At 41.7% G+C, this 6,390-nt stretch overlaps 1 protein-coding gene and 1 pseudogene across 1 annotated transcript in view; both read left to right on the top strand.

The window, feature by feature from the left end:
* The window catches only part of LOC117937630 (NACHT, LRR and PYD domains-containing protein 1b allele 3-like), a 1,853-nt gene extending 1,396 nt beyond the window's left edge, over window positions 1-457 (top strand). The window contains exon 2 of the mRNA XM_034861710.1: window positions 347-457. The gene's annotated coding sequence lies outside the window, so the exon portion shown is untranslated. The remainder of the gene's footprint in view (window positions 1-346) is intronic.
* An 853-nt stretch (window positions 458-1,310) lies between these two features.
* LOC117937620 overlaps window positions 1,311-6,390 on the top strand; it is a 7,964-nt pseudogene continuing 2,884 nt past the window's right edge.

Raw genomic sequence — 6,390 nt, 5'->3', positions numbered from 1 at the left:
TGATCTGAAGCTAAATGAACAGGTGATGCAGGACATGTTGACCTGGTAGTTTCACAGTGATCATCCTGTAACTCCCACTGAAGAGTTTCCCTGAACGGTTACTGGGCTTTAACCTTCCTTGACAAAGGGAGAAAAGGAAAATGTACAGTACATAGCTCAGGCCTAAGGTAGTTATGAGTAGTTGGTCTTGACTTATCTGTTAAATAATTGTTACAAAAGATGGTTTCTCTGATAAATATATGGAATTCTCATGATCATATGAATCCATAAAATGTACATACTTTTGGAAATGTTTGAAGAATTAAATGTAAAACTTGTATGTCTTCTTCTGAAGCTAAATGAACAGCTGATGCATTCAGTTTGAGGGTATTTTCTGCAAGAGACCATGAACACAATCGCCCAGTTTCTTCATTAAAGTGAATTTGTCTCTGATCAGATGTTAAAATCTAAGAGCTAATACAGTTAATATCTGTATTATTTGATAATAATAATACCCCCCAGTTGATTCCTGGTCAGTGTCTCTTCCGGTGGCAGTAATGTAGTGAAAGGCCAGGTGGAGGAGGCAGCCTCCGGCTTGTAGTTAGTTGCTGTGGACAGCAGGTGGTGCTGTTGTGTCAACAATGAGCCGAGACTCCAACACACAACAGCTGTTTGTCTCACTGGCCTCAGACTTTTAATGAAGTAAAGTATGGGAACACCTGCTCCACTGCTGCCTGGGTGAGGGAGGGGGGCATTTCAGTTGAATGCAGGACTTTAACTCAGGATTTGGGATTCTTTATCAAGACTAGAAAAATATAAAATAACAACAAATGATTCATTAAAATGAGAAAACATGAAGAAAACTTTAGCTCTAAATGCAGAATGTTATCAGTTAAATGTAGATACACACACGCACGCACGCAGACACACACACATGCAAGCAGACATACACAAACACACAACGCACACACAGACACACACAAACACACACACACAAACATGCATACACATTTACACACATACACACAGAAAAACATACACACTTTCATACATTGCACATATCTGTACATAGTTCAGTAGTTCAGACATTGTTCATATTCCATAATTATAATTCTTCTGGTTTTATAACACTGCAATACATTCCTCCTTCTGCCTATGCACCACCTTCTATACTTTAAGATCACGTTGTACTTTTCTGCTCTTTTCTGCTTCTGGTTGGACACAAACTGCATTTTGTACTTTGTTCTCTGCACAATGACAATAAAGTTGAATCTTATGAAGAAAAAAAACACCCGCACAGAAAGACACACTCAGTTGATTTCCAGTAAATGAAGGGGGGCGGGGGCAGATCAGGATGATGAGAACAGGAAGAGGTGAGTCAGCGAGACTCCATGCAGTGTGCAGAGAAGAGAGCAGGAGGAGGAAGCTGAAGCTGAGGCAGGGTGAGTGTTAATCAACATTTGTTATTTTACACTCAAAGTCTCTGAGCTGTAACCCAAGAAAACACATTCATGCCACGGAGGCTCTGCATGGCATAGTTCAGCCTTAACGTGTTCAGATTAACTCACTTTTCTGTTTTTATTACATTGTGGGGACCAGCGACAGGCAGCGGCCTAATGGGATCCACCCTTTCTAGAATTTTGTCCATCCTGGGGACGAGTCATATAATGTCCACTAGATACACTAGAGTCGATTCTTTAAACATCCAAACTTTAACATTTTACTGAGGAACACATTACAAATAAACTAATTTTTAAAATAAAAACTGGTTTGTCAATAAATCGCCAATGACAACCACCAGACCTGCATAACAAAACTGCTTTTTACTGGATTTCGTGATTTAAATAACAGGACAAAACTGAACTTCCTGCAGATTAAAATTTTTAATTAAAACTTTAAATTAAAAGTCTAAATAACATTCTCAGTTTCAGGGGTGTTGCTGTTGTTCCTCTCAGACTGACTCCAGATCAGAAGATGAGTGATTTGGAGGAAGAGGAGGACGGAGCAGAGTCTGTAGTATCAGGCTGTCAGTCTATGAAGAGTGACCGGTCCAGATTTGAACCTCCGACCTTCAGTAAAGAACCTGGACCCCCAGACACAAAGTAAGAGAACTGATGCTAACTTTGAATCCCTTTTAAGTATTGGCAGCAGTGTGTATAGCGCTCAATAATTGTCTTTATTAAAGATAATATAATGTGTTGAGGCTATCCTATGAGCCTTGGCATGGACTGCATGGAGTCCTAGCATCCATTCTCTTTGGGGGGTGTTCCCTTTTATTAGAAAAAGTAGAAAAGGGTATTTCACATAAAAAGGTTCTTCACCCAGTGCTGATGAATAAAGAGCTGTGGCGTGCTCACGGCTACGGTGAGGACCATGTGTCCCCCCCCCTCCATCCACACCTTTCCCTCACTGATTGCCACACCTGTAAAAATACTTAACTCCCAAAACACAAAGTAAGAGAACCAATATTTACTCATTTATATGACTCCGGCAGAAAGCTAGCAGTAACATCATCAAGTTGTTTTGCAACAGTTTGCTTTATTTGCAATCGTTTCCTAAAAGCATCATATGTCTTTTACAGACTACATTCAAAGATATAGTGTCCCTTCTCTATGGAGTATTTGGATCAGAATCAGAATAAGATCAGTTTTACTACTGTGAGTCCATTAAGCTTTACAGATATTACACAGGGCTGAAAAACATTATGCTTCTCACATCACAATTTAAATTAGCAGGAATCAGTACTACACATTGTGCCAAAATATGAATTCTAACGTTGCCGTGAGTGGGTTACGCAACATGTCCTGCAGAGGAGAGTAGGAGGGACAACAGGCTGCACTATCATTATATCATATATTATTAGCTAAGATTTCATCCACTTTTTCAATCAAATTATCTAAAGGCACTAAACACTATCAGACTAAAGACAGATCACTAAATGGTTAATAAGCCAGTCGGAGAGGAAAAGCAGTAATTAGTGGTTATGAAAGCAGGAGAGTTTAGATTAAAGGAACAATTTCATTACAGACTGAATTAAAATGGAACAGTCACAATCCTTTTACTGTTCTCTGAGCTTTGAGGTTTTTTTCAGGTCATTTTATAAAGAAATGTGTTGACAGAAAGAGGAAGAGGAGTGATGTTTGGGAGGAGGAGCAGCCGTCCTGCTGTGCTTTGTGTCAGGACGTCCTGAAGGATCCAGTCTCTACCAGCTGTGGACACTGGTTCTGCAGACAGTGTATAATATCATACTGGGACCAGGCTGCTTCATCAGGAGACTCCTGCTGTCCCCAGTGGGGAGAAAGATCCAGAACAAGTAAGAATGTCCATGCGTCTGCTGATCTCTTCATGTCTGAAAACAAGAATATTCTTGTGTCCTCCGTTTTCATTCCTTTTTATTGTTATAATTGTTGTTTGGAGACTGAAAATAACACTATTAATGAATATACATTTTGTATTCCCTTACAGTGTACGCTGCTAAACATGAACATAAGATCAGAGTGAGGGGGACATATGAACGTGTGACGGAAGGAGCTGAACAAACAGGAAGTGGAACCTTCCTCAGCAGGATCTACACTGCGGTCTACATCACAGACAGACTGTGTGAGGAGGTTAATACACAACATGAGGTTCTGCAGCTGGAGACATCTTCCAAGATGAAGAGCCTCCATGACTCTCCAATCAAGGGCAGCGACATCTTTAAAGCCTCACCTGGCCAACAGAAACACATCAGAGTCGTTATGATGATCGGCGTCGCTGGCGTTGGAAAAACCTTCTCAGTGCAGAAGTTCTGTCTGGACTGGGCCGAGGGGTTGGAGAACCAAGATGTCGATCTGGTGATTCCTCTTTCCTTCAGGGAGCTGAACCTGATCAAAGATGAGCAGTACAGTCTTCTGGAGCTGCTCCGTGTTTTCCATCCAACATTACAGGAGGTCCCAGCAGAGCAGCTCGCTGCCTCCAGACTTCTCTTCATCTTTGACGGCCTGGATGAAAGCAGACTTTCAATGGATTTCAACAACAATGAGGCTTTTCTTGATGTCACACACAAGTCATCGGTCAACGTGCTTTTGAAAAACCTCATCCATGGGAAGCTGCTTCCCTCGGCTCTCGTCTGGATAACTTCCCGACCTGCAGCAGCCAATCAGATCCCTCCTGCGTGTGTTGACAGAGTAACAGAAGTACGAGGCTTCACTGACGACCAGAAGGAGGAGTACTTCAAGAAGAGAGTCAGTGATGAAGAGCTGTCCAGCAGAATCATCTCCCACATTAAGACATCCAGGAGCCTCCACATCATGTGTCTGATCCCAGTCTTCTGCTGGATCACTGCTACAGTTCTGGACCACCTGTTGACTACAGACCAGAGAGGAGAGTTGCCCGAGACCCTGACTGACATGTACGCACACTTCCTGCTGGTTCAGACAAAGAGGAAGAAGCAGAAGTATGCTGAGGAACATAAGACGAGTCCACAGGAGCTGATGGAGGCTGACAGGGAAGTTCTTCTGAAGCTGGGGAGGCTGGCGTTTGAACAGCTGGAGAAAGGAAACATCATGTTCTACCAAGAAGACCTGGAGCGCTGTGGTCTGGATGTCACAGAGGCCTTGCTGTACTCAGGAGTCTGTTCACAGATCTTCAAAAGAGAAAGTATGGTCTTCCAGAAAACAGTCTACTGCTTCGTTCATCTGAGCGTTCAGGAGTTTCTGGCTGCAGTCTACCTATTCCACTGTTACACCAACAGGAACACACAGGTACTCAAGGACTTCCTGGGAGAAGACTCAGCCTGTGACAACAGTGACCTGAATGATAGTGATGACAACAATTACCTATCCCTGGATGTCTTCCTGAAGAGAGCAATGGAGAAATCCCTCAGGAGTAAAAATGGCCACCTGGACCTTTTGGTCCGCTTCCTTCATGGCCTCTCTCTGGAGTCCAACCAGAGACTCTTAGGAGGCCTGCTGGGTCAGACAGAGAACAGTCCAGAAATCATACAGAGATCTATCAACAACCTGAAGGAGAAGAAAACCAAAATTTCTCCTGACAGAAGCATCAACATCTTCCACTGTCTGACCGAGATGAAGGACCACTCAGTCCATCAGGAGATCCAAGAGTTCCTGAAGTCAAAGAAAAGATCAGAGAAGGAACTCTCTGAGATCCACTGCTCAGCTCTGGCCTACATGCTGCAGATGTCAGAGGAGGTTCTGGATGAGTTGGACCTGGAGAAGTACAACACATCAATGGAGGGAAAACAGAGACTGATTCCAGCTGTGAGGAACTGCAGGAAGGCTCGGTTAGTCCAGATAATCAACACAAAAAACCAATGTAAAGCCGACGGCATCGGTTTTAGAGTAAAGATACCCACTTTACACATTTTAAGATTATAAATCATGCATGAAACACCACAAAAATAGATTTTGATATTTTTTTTAACTAATGTTGGTGATATTTGTGTTTCTACAAACATCTCTTGAACATCAGTAACTGTTTATTTTTTTATTTTTTTATTTGACAGGGACAATGCTCAGCTCCTTAGAAGTACCATTATTAGCTATGAGCTAATTTTCAGCTGTAGTCCCTGGCCAGGAAAACAGAGAATAACATAATAAGGGAAATCTAACACAGTAGTAAAGAAAACAGTCACATTTACACTACAAAAACAAACAACAAAAACACTGCTTTGAAAACAATTACTACAACATGAAGACAATGGCAACAATACAATTTCACAACATTTAACACCACAACAATAATACCAACAACAAAATCACAGAGACCATTACAACAGGACTTTACTAAATAAAGCCTGTCTGTTTGGGTTTATGATTGATGCGAGCCTTATTTAGCTGATTCCAGCCATGATTTCATTTTTATTTTAAAACCAGTAAAGTTGTTACGTTCTCTGATCTCTTGGTGCTGAGCTCTGTAGATCTGTGCTGTGCTGCACTGTGACCTCTGCTGGCCGTCCTAGTTCTCCTCCCAGGGCCAGAACACAGTGACACAAACTCATTTAATGGTGAAGCGTTCAGATCACTGAAAACGTTATAGACTAGGCTAACATCAGCAAGAAACAAAACTGTGAAAGGGCACGAGATTATGTCTTTGGTTGATAACTTGGGGGCTTTTTGTCCAATGCATTGAGTGTTTATTCATAAAGTGTTTGCAGTGGAGCAAGTGTTTTTTTGTTTTTTTATAGTTTGTGATACATATGAGTGAAAGAAACAATGACTGGATTAAAACCTTTTCTCCATGTAAAGGGAGCTGATTCATAATGTATCTTTAGTTTCTTAAAACCTAAACACGCTAATTGGATTATAAATAGATTGTTATCTTTATTTGTTCTTCATTCAGATTGGTGAACTGCAGTTTGTCAGAGATCAGCTGTGCTGCTCTGGTCTCAGCTCTGAAGTCCAACCCCTCCCA

Source organism: Etheostoma cragini, chromosome 22 (genome assembly GCF_013103735.1).
Source record: "Etheostoma cragini isolate CJK2018 chromosome 22, CSU_Ecrag_1.0, whole genome shotgun sequence".
Taxonomy (NCBI): domain Eukaryota; kingdom Metazoa; phylum Chordata; class Actinopteri; order Perciformes; family Percidae; genus Etheostoma; species Etheostoma cragini.
Note: the sequence above shows the minus strand (reverse complement) of the source record. Positions and strands in the feature narration are given on the sequence as shown.